This window comes from Mastomys coucha, unplaced genomic scaffold (assembly GCF_008632895.1).
Source record: "Mastomys coucha isolate ucsf_1 unplaced genomic scaffold, UCSF_Mcou_1 pScaffold8, whole genome shotgun sequence".
Taxonomy (NCBI): domain Eukaryota; kingdom Metazoa; phylum Chordata; class Mammalia; order Rodentia; family Muridae; genus Mastomys; species Mastomys coucha.
The window spans coordinates 77,603,775-77,616,299 of record NW_022196914.1 but is presented as its reverse complement, the minus strand read 5'-3'; the positions used below and the strand labels follow the sequence as shown (position 1 = coordinate 77,616,299).

Genomic DNA, 12,525 nt, shown 5'->3' with positions numbered 1-12,525 from the left:
ATGGCTCCAGGGGCAACTTTTTGTGGAATTACAATCTGATAACATCAAAACATGGGCTGCAAGAGTTCTACTGGATAGTTAAGACTTTTGTTGTAAATGGGGTTTCAGGTGAGATTTCTGGAAAACTGCAGAAAAGTCATTTCATTTACGCTGAGGTGTTAAAAGTGACACATTGCAATTTTTACTTTTTTGTTAGAGGTCCATATGAAGATAATATCGTCTCTGTGTAACGCAGCAAATTTTAGTTGTGATGGGATGCTTGTCTCCTAGCGAAAAGTCTTCATCAGACTCCAGGTGAATAGCTTATTTTCCTTCCCCCGTCTCCCTAAAGTTCTCTGTCATTCTACTTTGCGGGATATTACCACACAATAAAGATTGGGGAGGTCTTTTGGGGAATTTTTGTTTGGTGTGTTATAGACATAACCTAGCTGTGTTGCTGAGGCAAACCCCCAGTCCCAGGGGTCATGCATTTCCTCTGCCTCAGCCTCCCCACATGCCATGCCACAACAAATACATTGTATGGAGGCGGGGGTGGGGGGTTGCCTGCATGTAGATCTGTATCACATGTGTGCCTGGCGCCCACAGAAGCCAGGGAAGGGCAATGGATCCCTAGAGCATGAGTTACAAATGGTTTCAGCCATCATGTGGATGCTGAGAATCAAACCCTAGTCCTCTGGAAGAGTACTTAACTGCTGAGCCATCACGACAGGGTCATGACCTCTTACTCTTTAAAAGCTAGGCTTGATAGTTATAAATTCAAATAAGGTTTTAAAAATAAAGATACCCCCAAATGACAGGTACTTTATGTTGTGTTTTATAAAAAACACATAAATAAAGAGGAGAGAAGGAATATATCTGGTGGATGTGTAGTCAGGTGTGGGGGAAGGGGGTGCCTCTACTGAGGGACCAGCAACACACGAAGGTATAGTATAGAATAGAGTTTATTCAGAGAATGGGGAGGAAGAGTGGAGGGAGTAGAGACAGAGAAAGGCAGAGAGAGAGTAGAGGAGTAGAGGCCAGCCATGAGCACATGGAGAGAGAAGGGGAGAGAGGGGAAGCAGGAGCAAGAGAGAGGAGGCGGCAAGCAGCCCCTTTTATAGTGAGTCAGGCACACCTGACTGTTGCCAGGTAACTGTGGGGCGGAGCCTAGACGATGCCAACACTTTTTGCAGAAAGAAACTTGCCTTATAGAATAAACTACTGAACAAAAGAATTGTGCTTACTCCAGGGAGCCACCATTAATTTTTAGTTGGTATATGCATATAAAATATTCATGTTCCTGGGTTATTATTGCATGGGGAAAGAAAAACTTCAGGAACGAATATGGCTTCTGGCCTGGTGGTGGTGGTGGCATATGCCTTTAATCACAGCACTTGAGAGGCAGAAGCAGGTAGATCTATGTGAGTTTAAGGCCAGCTGTTACTACACAGGTAGATCTATGTGAGTTTAAGGCCAGCTGTTACTACACAGCTAGTTCCAGGACAGACAGAGCTACAGGGAGAAACCCTGTCTCAGAAACAAACAAACAAACAAAAAGAATACAGCTTCTGTAAGCTTGTCTTGAAAGAACATAAATGAAACAACTAATTAATTATCTCCTGAGTGCCAGAACATTGGGCTCTGGTGACCCCACCAAGGTAAGCCAGCATCCCACCCTCAATAGGTCATCTAAACAAAGTATACTGAAAAACAGAGAAAGGATCTTTGGTCAATGGTGTCCCACTGGGAAGAGGAACAAAGAGCTCCTTTGAACACCCATGTTCATCTTCAGGGTCCTGGCTTGAGGTTTAGGGTTAACTAGAAAGCAGGAGGTGTGTGTACAATTAAGCAGTCCCTTTAAGGGATGCTCAAGCCAATCCTGTCTCCAGTGCCTTCTGTATAGCGGCCGGCCGGACTAGTTGTAAAGACTGAGTAAAATCTCTTTCCAGGAGACAGGTTTCTTCTAGCTTAAGAATCACAGGAAAATTCCAATTACCCGATGACCATCATTTCCATAGTCTGGTAGCCCATGGGAGGGACACCAGAGTATTCCTTCCTGAAAGGACTATTATATTTGCAGCCAGACAGATGTATTATAATGATTAAACCACTCTCAGCAAAGTCGAATGAGACTTTGAGGCTTATACTTTACACAGTGTGACCTTCCCAGGGTCCCCAGAGTGGACTAGCTAAACCCAAATTTCCTGACCAAGGGCTTGCTAATTCACACCATCCAGCTGCCCCAGCAGGCACTTCCCCACACACCTGGGGAGCTTTTAATTGCAAGCACCTCTTAGAACTGACCTCAACTAACCATTCTCAATTAGTCTTACAAAATTCCATCCTCCTGCAAATGAGCTTACCCTTGTTAAAGAAAAAGTGTCATTTCAATGGAATCTGCCCATTTATCAACTGGCACCAGTGACTGGCCAAACCGAGGATTATTCTTAGGGTCCTTTTTGCTCATTTATCAACTGGCAGCAGTGACTTGCCACACCCAGGGTTAATTCCTGCAATCCTATTTCTTTGAGCAAAAGAAGTTAAGAATGAAATATAATTCTTGTTTTGCTAAGCATTTGGAGACTCACTTTCACCTCTGTTACACTTTTATATTTAGATATATTTTGTATGGTTTGGCCTTGTCTCTGTTACACTTAAAAAAAAAAAAAAGATTAGTATCTTTTAAAGCCAGATGATGGAATAATTTCTCTGTATAGCTTTTCTGGCCTTTCTATATAGAATTATCCTTTCCTTCCCTAATAAATGAAATGTGGTCTCAAATGCTTTAGTGCTCTCTTGGCTTGTATGAGCTGATGGAGGGTCCTGTTTACTTTCTTGAGTTGAAGCACTGAATGTTGCCAAAGTAACAATGCAGGAGTCTTCAGATCTAGGTCACAGGCTCTCCCACTTCCTTCTCTCTGAAGAGAGCTGCCAGGTGAAAAGGAGTTAGGGAAACCCACCATGCAGTGAGAGCAGCACTGAAGACGTTCTCCAGATAAAAATCACATCAGGTTTTAAAAACAACATGAGTGTGTTGTACACACAAAAGAACAGGTTGTGATTGGGAGAAGCCAAGCTGAGTTTGGCTGTCAAAGCTTACTGAGTAGTTTATAAAGATTAAAGGCAGAAATTCATTGATGTCTTTATGATTGCCCCCCCCAAAAAAACAAAACAAAACAAACAAACAAACAAACCAGTGTATGCTTTAAGCCAGTGGACTTTTACAAGCTCATTTGTCTAAGACTGGCTGTTTCAACTTCTTCATTCCGGCAAGAAAGAAAAACCCTAAGTGTATTTCTTTAGAGCTTGCATTTCAAGGACATTTAGATGGCTTAGTTTCTGTTGCTATGATTGGCTGGCCTAGGGGTATACAAAATTGTGGCCCCCACTGTTACTCTGTTATAAAGTCCCTCTCTGAGTTGGTCTGAGAGTGTGACTAGATTATAATCAGTTCTCTGATCAGCACCAGATGCTGCAGGACCTTGCAGATCACAAAGGGGAATTTAAATAGGCCTTTGCAAACAGGCTGCGTGCCATTCCTTGCCTTTTGTTTGTCATAGTTCCAGTGGATCATTTGCTGAGCCTGTGTCCACTGTCAAGCATTTAAAACTCTTGAGAGACCATGGTGCTCAACAAAGGTCATCACTAGAACCATTAGGGAGATAGGACCAAGGGTTTGACAAGATCCCAAATGGAGAACCCAAAGCCAATATTTAAACAACCAAAGAGATAATTGATTGTGCCTTCCTGACTCTGTGGAAGATTTGATGACAAGATCCCAAATGGAGAACCCAAAGCCAATATTTAACCAACCAAAGAGATAATTGATTGTGCCTTCCTGGCTGTGTGGAAGATGTGAATCTGATACTTTAGCTCTCTCACATGTGAGGCTGAGTGTTTTTTTCCATGTGTGTTTGAATATGAGGACACCCCTGGCTTGTCTGTTTCATAAGGAATTTAAAGCTGGGGAGTCTGACCTCAGGAGGACTTTGCAGTGTGCCTTAAATTTTAACAAGGACCAGTCACCTGTTTTGTTTCCTGAAGAGAAATTTCCTGTATGCTCTTTCAGTTTGTGGCCTGGTCAGTTAAAAATTGGGGACAGAAGGCCCTCAGTACACTGCCTGCAAATCCAAGCAGTCTTCCATGTTACCTTCCACTGCTGAGTGAAGATAAAGTTGGAAGTTACTATTCTTTTCTGAAGGCAGAAAGGCTTCCTTTGCTGAGGAGATGCAACATTTCTTCTGAGAAGTAAAGCTTGTCTCAGTGAGTCTTAAAACTGACGTTCTGTTGTAACCAGAACACTGAGTCAAATGTTGAGTCCTCTTTAGATGAAGAACTAAGCAATAAATCATCCCCATACTGAATCAACATAGACTCTCTGAAATTAAAATATTGAAATCATAAACATAAAACATTTAAAAGTATGAGGGAGCACTGGTTAATTTCTGAGTTATTACTGTCCAAATAATATGTATATTTGTATATATAACAATATATTAAATAATATGATTACATATAGTATAAATTACATATAATTACATATATTATACATTATATTTGGATATATAATAATAAAGATATACTTGGGTATATAATCTAAATATAAATATATATTTGGATTTATAATATATGCAATTATATATCATGTAATACATTACATATGACACATTATATATTGTACATTATTTATTATATACTATGTACTATACATTGTACATTATATGTTTTATATTATATATAACACATAATATATAATGTGCATATAAATAATGTAAATGTTATTTGCAATGTATATGAGTGTATATGTATATGTGTGTATATATACATATATATATATATGGTGAGGCCTAGGCCTAGCTGGCATCTATACCCAGCATGTACGACTTAATATTCAGTGGTCTTATCTACAGGAATACTTAAAGAAGGAACACATATACTCCTACTACGGTGATCTGGACTCAGTTGGTGTCCCTGCTAGCAAAACATTTTGATTTGCTACCATTGAGAATCTTGGTATTATATAATTTTGTTTATGGCTCATAGGACCTATGTAATACCCCCCACATACCCTTTCTTGCTTTATTGACAGGCAAGTAAAGAAGGTCAAGGGTTAGCACATGGAATGATTCATTCTTGATTACATTCTCTGAGCATAGCGTGATTTGCATTGTTTCAGAAATTCAGTGAGTTTCCCACATCCATACCTTCTTGTGAAGAGCACAAGGAATTCAGAATAGTGTATGTCTGTCTATTCATCTCTGCAACTTAATGCTCCCTTGCAGGATATCAGAAGTCTCCTCTGGAGATTGACAGGGACAGAATCACACAGTAGGAAATTTAGTGCTCAAAAACAGGCTAATGATGACTGTTTAAATGTCCCAGTAAAGCAAAACCTTAGACTTGATTTGAAATTCCCACCACTAAGTTATTATTATTACTCCAAAAGCTTCTTAATGTACTATGGTGATGTTCAAGAGGGAAAAAAAAGTCATGTGTTATTTATCAAGACAGTATAAATCTCTCTATTTGCATTTATTTTCTCCTTGTTGGTATATTATAACACTTTGAAGTAGCTTACCAGGAACTTCCTTGTAGCCTCATAAACTAAAGTGAAGGTTATTCCAGCTACCTCTTATTCAGCAAAGACAAACACTCCACCCCCACCCCAGTGCCCACCTGTAATGGCTACAACAACCATAATCATTTATCAATGGGGCAAAATTGGGGATACATTTGAAAGGCTAGTCGAGGCCCCTGCAAATGCTATATAATTATTGGGCCATTACCTTCTTTGTCTGATGGCTCCTTCTTGATACAGTTTCCCTTCTGGATGTTCTACTAGCTATTGTAGTTTTCATCCCCCATTCAAATTCACAGTTCCTCCATTAGCCATTTATTCCTGTGTACCATCCATTAGCAAAATGGGCTAGTCATCGGAACTTAAAAGATGAGTCTGTCTTTCCTGCAGGCAGTCCCAGCTGATTGAGTCTGTGTTTGTTTTCAGGATCATATTAGGATCCAGTCAGTGTTCATGGGGAACACTTAGGGTAAAGTTCTTGATGATTGTTGACCTGGCTCATTAATACTTTTTTCAGATGCATCCTCAACAAGACCCAAGGTATGTAGTTGGAAAGAGGGTTTTAGTTTAACAGTCGAGTGACTGCTTTGTATCCCAACACTCTAAATTCACAACTCTACAAAAGAAGAATAAAATGACATCTAGGTTAATAACCCAATCAGCTTTTCCTAGTTGTTTTTAAGTATCCCTAAGGACCCAAGTGGATGGGGAGCTCTGGATCATGTGCCTTGTAATGGTTTGAATATGGAAGATGTTGTATGTCTTGTCCTCTAAGGTGGCTCTCGGGGGTTGTGGGGAGAGTTGGTGGGCCCTTTGAGAGGTAGAGCATTGAGAGAGGTCATTATGCTAGGGAGGATGTGTCCTCAGAGTACAGCTTGGATACAGCAACTTGGCTTCTCACAAAAGTGTAATAGCAAAGCCTGAACTTGGACCCACCCAGTCCCCTGCTCCAGCTGGAGATCTGACCATTTAGTCCTACATGCACCCCCTCAATGATATTCCACATGCTGCTGTCTTCAACAGAGGCCAAACACATATGATCACTTGGTTTGGAACTCCAAACCTCCAAAACCATGACCTAAATAAACCTCTTACTCCTTAAAACTAGCCTGTGTCCGGCATTTTGTTACAAACAGCTGACGAGTACCAAATCCTGGAAAGATGTCAAATACTTCCGGAAAGTAGTTTGTAATGTGTTGGAATCATGGAAGTCCTCACCTACTGGGGATACACAGGTTGGAAGCAGACATTTAAGAGTCATCTGATGGGGTCGGGTGGGCTGGAGATGTGGTTCAATAGTTAAGAGTACTGACTGTTCTTTCAGAAGACCTGAGTTCAACTCCGAGCACCCACTTGGCAGCTCACAACTATCTGTAACTGGTTCTAGGGGATCAGACACCCTCATACAGACACCAGTGCAAATAAAATAAAAATAAATGAAAAAAAAAGAAAAAGTCATCTAGGTAAGGGTTGTAAATGAGAAGAACCTACCTTTGCCTTAGTATTTCTAAAATAACTGATCTGTGGGGAGCCTGATAATTCTGCCACTATCCACTGTCATACCTGGGAATAATAAGTATTCTTCTCTAGGCAAAAAGGCGGTTTACCGAGACCTTGTGGTTAAGAACGTGTGCAGATTACACGACGAAGTTGAAAGCTGGAGCGGTGGTGTACAAAGCCGGGTCTAAGACACTTGCCCTTGAACTTTACTGTCAGCAAGAGAACCATGAGCAGAAAGGTCTCTGTGGTTGCTGGCATCCAGTCACTCTCTCAAGCCTTGGGGCTCATCAGAGTCCTCTGCAGATCTCACCTCTGACACTAGAGAGTGTGAAGAAACAAGTCAGACAAAGTAAAGAGGAATAGAAGACTCCATTGTGCTCACACAGGAACAGTCTGGGAGCTGGGAGATGTTAGCCGTGGTAAGAAGCATAGCTCACAGGTCACAGAACAATGAGGAAGTACATCGTCCCTGTTCCAAGTCAGGACTGACTGTAGAAACCACATTCCTTCCAGGACAAGAGGAACCGTAGAAAATCACTTGCCTGCAACTGATTGTTTTAAATTTATCACAGTGACACAGAGAGAAATTCGAGTTGTGTGTTTTGTTGAGTACATTTTCAGGTTAGGTACTGAGGATGGAACGATGGGTGTTGGCCTCTGTTTCGATTTTTCAATAGCCACAAATGATAAGCTTCCAGACGGTTAGGCAGGGGTAAGGGGCAGTGAGATCCCAGCTTTGTGAGGGACCCTCATGTTTCAAAAGCCAGCTCTCGAGGAGCACCAGGAAGTTAACATCCCTTCCCAGTAGAGAATTGTCAGCTGACCCCTGAGCACCCTCCCAGCCCAGAGCACAGTAAGACACAAGGTAACTGGGGAGTTTTGAGCAAAGACACTTTAAAGTAGTTTACATCATCACAACAAACAAGCTAGTCCCTTTCCTCAAGATTCATACTGCCCATAAGATTAATGTCATGATTAATAATTTACAGTCCGGAGAGCTTTACTGTTGCTTTGAATTTCAATTGAAATATTTCACTATTACTCAGCTGTGATTTTTATCTTGTTTCACAAGTAAAATAAAACTTTAAAGTGCCAGTAACACTCTTGGTTCACTCTGGTTTATTATTATTTTTTTTTAACTCACTAGAAAACTCATATGGGAAAACATTCCATTTCATTTTATTTCATACCTTACCATGTGTGCTGCTTGCTGGTTTTATGTCAACTTGACGCAAATGAAGGGAATCAGAACTCGAGACACCCTCAATTGAGGAAGGAGCTCCTGAAGACACAACTATGGGGCATTTTCTTTATTAGTGATCACTGGAGGAGGGCCCAGCCCGTTGTGGGCGGTGCCATCCCTGAGATGGTGGTCCTGGGTTCTATAAGACAGCAAACTGAGTAAGCCATAGGAAGCAAGCCAGGAAGCAGTACTTCTCTGTGGTCTCTGCATCAGCGCCTGCCTCCAGGTTCCTGCCCTGCTTAAGTCCCTGTTGGTGATGCACAGTGTTATGGAAGTGTTAGGCAAATCGACCCTTTCTCCCTAGCTTGTTTTCTGGTCATGATATTCCCTTGCATCAAAAGGAACAAACTCTGACTATGGTACCATGTAACTCTGGTTGGCTTGAAACTCACGATGTTGACCAGACTGGCCTTAAACTCATAGAGATCTGTCGGCTTCTGCCTCCCAAGTGCCTAGATTAAAGTCATGTGCCACCATGCACTGCATTTTTTTTCTTGAGACAGAAAAACAAAATAGAAAAAGGTTTTCTTTGTAGCCTTGGCTATCCTTAAACTCATTCTGTAGACAAGGCTAGCCCTGCAATCAGAGACCTGCCTGCTTCTTGTCTCCTGAGTCCTGGGATTAAAGGTATCCACCACCACTGTCCAGCACATGGTTACTTTTTTATATAATGTTGTTGTTGTTGTTCTTGGACAATAATATCATAAAATCTGCCTTTGTGCTTACTTTTCTCAAATTAAGCTGTCAGTGAATAGAATGTGTGTAATGGAGTCCCCGGGGGATGGGGCATGAAACTGAGAGTGGAGATGGGAATTAGCTATTATTGAAAATAATGTGAGGATTTTTATATTAGAGAAAATATCACATGGTATGTGTCTATAAAGTATGGAGAGTTTACCAGTGACCATAAGTAAAGCAGGCAAGCCAAAGGCCAACAAGATAAACCAAAGCCAAGCAAGTTTACCGGCTAGCATCCAAGATTTGTCCCTGGATAAAGGCTTATAAGCCACACCCCCTAAGCGTGGGCAGGTCAGGGAATGTGGTGAGATTGGCACCCAAACTATAATGTTAAATTTGATATCTTCTTTCAATAGGCTGGAGGCAGTGTCCTAAAGGAAGCAGTCTTTGTGTTTGGAATCAAAAAACAGTCACACTGTGAGCTCCTCACGGGAAGATTGCCTCTACAGTCTGGATGTCGTAGTCCTGTAACCCCCAGGACCTGACGTCTGCCACACAGTGAACTTGGAAGCAGTCCCAAAACCTCAGGTCAGATTGCAGGCCTGTAACACCTTGAGGAGAAACCCAGAAATGGCCTGAGCTCTGGACCTATGGAATCTGTCAGATCATGTCTCTGTGTTGTCCTTAGCCTCCTAAACTTATGACAATGTGCTCATGCAGCAATAGAAAACTAGCAGGGTTCCCACCATGGGGCGTTACTCTAGTTACAGAGAAATGTCTCTCTACCTGAACATCCAGGAATAGGCATGGGAACAGGGCTGGGGGCAGTGGTGGTAGATGCCTATTCAGTGCAGCTCTCTGGATGTTAAAAATCAATGACTAGCTATAGGGACACTGAGCAAATGTACTATTTCTAAGTTGAGACCCATGCTTTGTAATCTCTGGTAAGATATTTTGAGTTATACACAAAACTTTTCAGGCTCCTCCATCTCGAAGATGAAAAATCTAACATACCTCAGATAATGACCCACAGCTGGTCTCCATCAGTGGCCTGGCCTGTGCAGGGGGCTTGTTGGGTGGGGGTTGAGGGTGGGGGAGAAGCAGCTAATGAGATACAATAAAAGATATCAATCAGTCCTCATTACAGAGAGGAAAAGCATGAACAGGGGGCCACTGTTCCCTGCCCAGCTTGCCTCTTCTTCCTCCCTTGAATATAGCCATGACATCAGGATTGGCAGGGGCCAATCAGGCCTCATCTGGTGTTGAGCCAGTGTCTTCATAAGCAGATGAGGAACAAGCAATGTCATCGCATTCCTACATCAACCTCCAACTCCTCCACTGAGACCTTACATAAAGTAGCAGTGGCAAGGATTGGAATAGAACTGTTTGGGGTCTGCAGATGGTAGGTAAGTGCACTGCCGCATGGTTCTGGCTTTCTAGAGCTTCTTTTAGTCTAAATATACAGCCTTGAGCCCCCGTGTCTTAAAGTCCCCAGAAGTCTCCCACTAAATCCTCACTCATGTTCTAGGGCAGCATCCTGTTATCTCCTCTTCCTCCTTTTCCTTTGCAGCTCCTCCTCCTCTTGCTCTTCCTGCCTTCAGTCATTCACCTTTGCTCTACTGATAGCATCCACTCTTATCTCATCTTCCTCTGCCGCCTCCTCCTTCTCTTACTCCTCCTCCTGCTGCTGTGGCTCCCTCTCTTCTCAGTCCTATTTGCTGCATGCCCTTGCCTTCAGAGAACATCATCACTGACTCTTCCACCAGCTTCCCTGGTGTCCACAGCGTCATGTGCGTACCCTCATGTTCTGTCTTATGCGGCAGTTTGTATCTACTAGAATGTCCCTGAAAGACCATGTACTGGTAATGACTTGTGAAGTTATGAGAAGGAACATTCCAGAGGTGGGTGCTGATGGAAGGAACTTAGGTTTGGGTGGATCCTTGAAAGAAATATTGGTACTTCAGACTCTCAACTATAACCCAGTATGCTTCCCAGCCATCATGATATAATCATGTTCCTCCACTCCGCTTCTGCCAAGCGCTCAGGACCAAAGTGCTAGAGCCACATGGCTGTGGATTAAAACTTCTGAAACCACTAGACAAAATAAACCTCCCTTCCCTCTAGTATGATTTACCTCCAGCAGTTGTTACAGCAAGAGAAAGTTAATATAACTAGTTCTTAATATGTGATCTTATTGGGGGCTGGAGAAGTGGTTCAGTGGTTAAGAGCACTGACTGTTCTCCCAGGATCCCAGAGGTCCTGCTCTCTCTGAGTTCAATTCCCAGCAACCACATGGTGGCTCACAAACATCTGTAATGGGATCAATGCCCTCTTCTGGTGTGTCTGAAGATAGCTACAGTGCACTCATACATAAAATAAATAAATAAATCTTTAAAAAAAATGTGATCTTCTTGTAATTATCTGCTTTCTCTGTCATTTAGCTCCCTGGATGCTGAGATTATATCTGGCTAGCATGTATTTCCCATGTTCTATGACATAGTTGTTACATAGATAAGTACAGGAAAATTAAAAGCTATAGACCCATATTCTTCAGTAGTTTCCATCTCTTAAGAACAGCCCCCCTGATTAGAAAGATTTGGTTCTTAGCAGCTCTCCTCCAGAATCACTCCAAATCAGTGCAAGCACATCTGTGGGCTTATCATTTGTCCACTGGTGATGGCGTGCAATGAGCCATGTCCTGCACCTGTTTCTTTAAATTTTGCCAATATGGCAACTGATTCCCATAAAGACCTTTACCTTTTTAAACAGCTCAGGATCACTCCATTCTTTGGTTGTTCAATGCCTGTGTCTACCAGTTCCCAACTGACTTCATTTCCACTGATGTCTATGCTCTTTAATTTAGAACCAATTCAAAATTAAACCATTGTACATTTATTTAGTAGGCTATATGAATATGCATATAGAATATAATCATAAGAATAACTCTTTTCCAAAGGAGAGTTGTATTCTGAATCCAGAAAGATATTGGCACTGTATCTTCCATTCAACTTGCTTCATTTTGCGTTCTAACCAACAACCAGAATGCCTGCTTATTTGTATTAATGCCTACAGATCAGACTCTCAGTCCTTGTCAATATAATAACTGAATAACATGGCACGACTTATTTTCCTTTATAATTAGTTGGGGTAAGCACCTTTTATATGATATAACACCACATTTTGTATGGTATAATACCATGTGCAAACCTTGATGCAGGCAAGATCTAGTCTGGCTAGTTCTACCAGAACCAGAATCTTTTGAAGCAGATTAGGCATTACTTGAGATCATTAAGAAACAAACACAGAAGTAAACTTCCAGGAATGCCAGAGAAATTACACAATAGACTGGACTGAAAGGGATATCACTGATACCTCTTCCCTCGCCCATGAAGTGCAGAGATTGGACGGCTAATATCGCAGATGTCTCTGTCTCAGATGCAGCTTTTTGGATGCTACACCTGGCTCTTTCTTATGCCACCTACACCAGCAAGATGGAAACACAGCTTAGCTCATCTCCAAAGCAGTCTCACTAGGGTGTGCCTGTGGG

The 12,525-nt window shown here is 41.9% G+C and overlaps 1 long non-coding RNA gene across 1 annotated transcript; it reads left to right on the top strand.

Moving 5' to 3' along the window:
• Positions 1-49: 49 nt before the first annotated feature.
• LOC116083145 lies at positions 50-8,149 on the top strand. Its single transcript, XR_004115609.1, has 3 exons — positions 50-294; positions 5,984-6,097; positions 7,148-8,149. It is a non-coding gene; the product is annotated as an uncharacterized LOC116083145 (long non-coding RNA).
• The last annotated feature ends 4,376 nt before the right edge of the window (positions 8,150-12,525 follow it).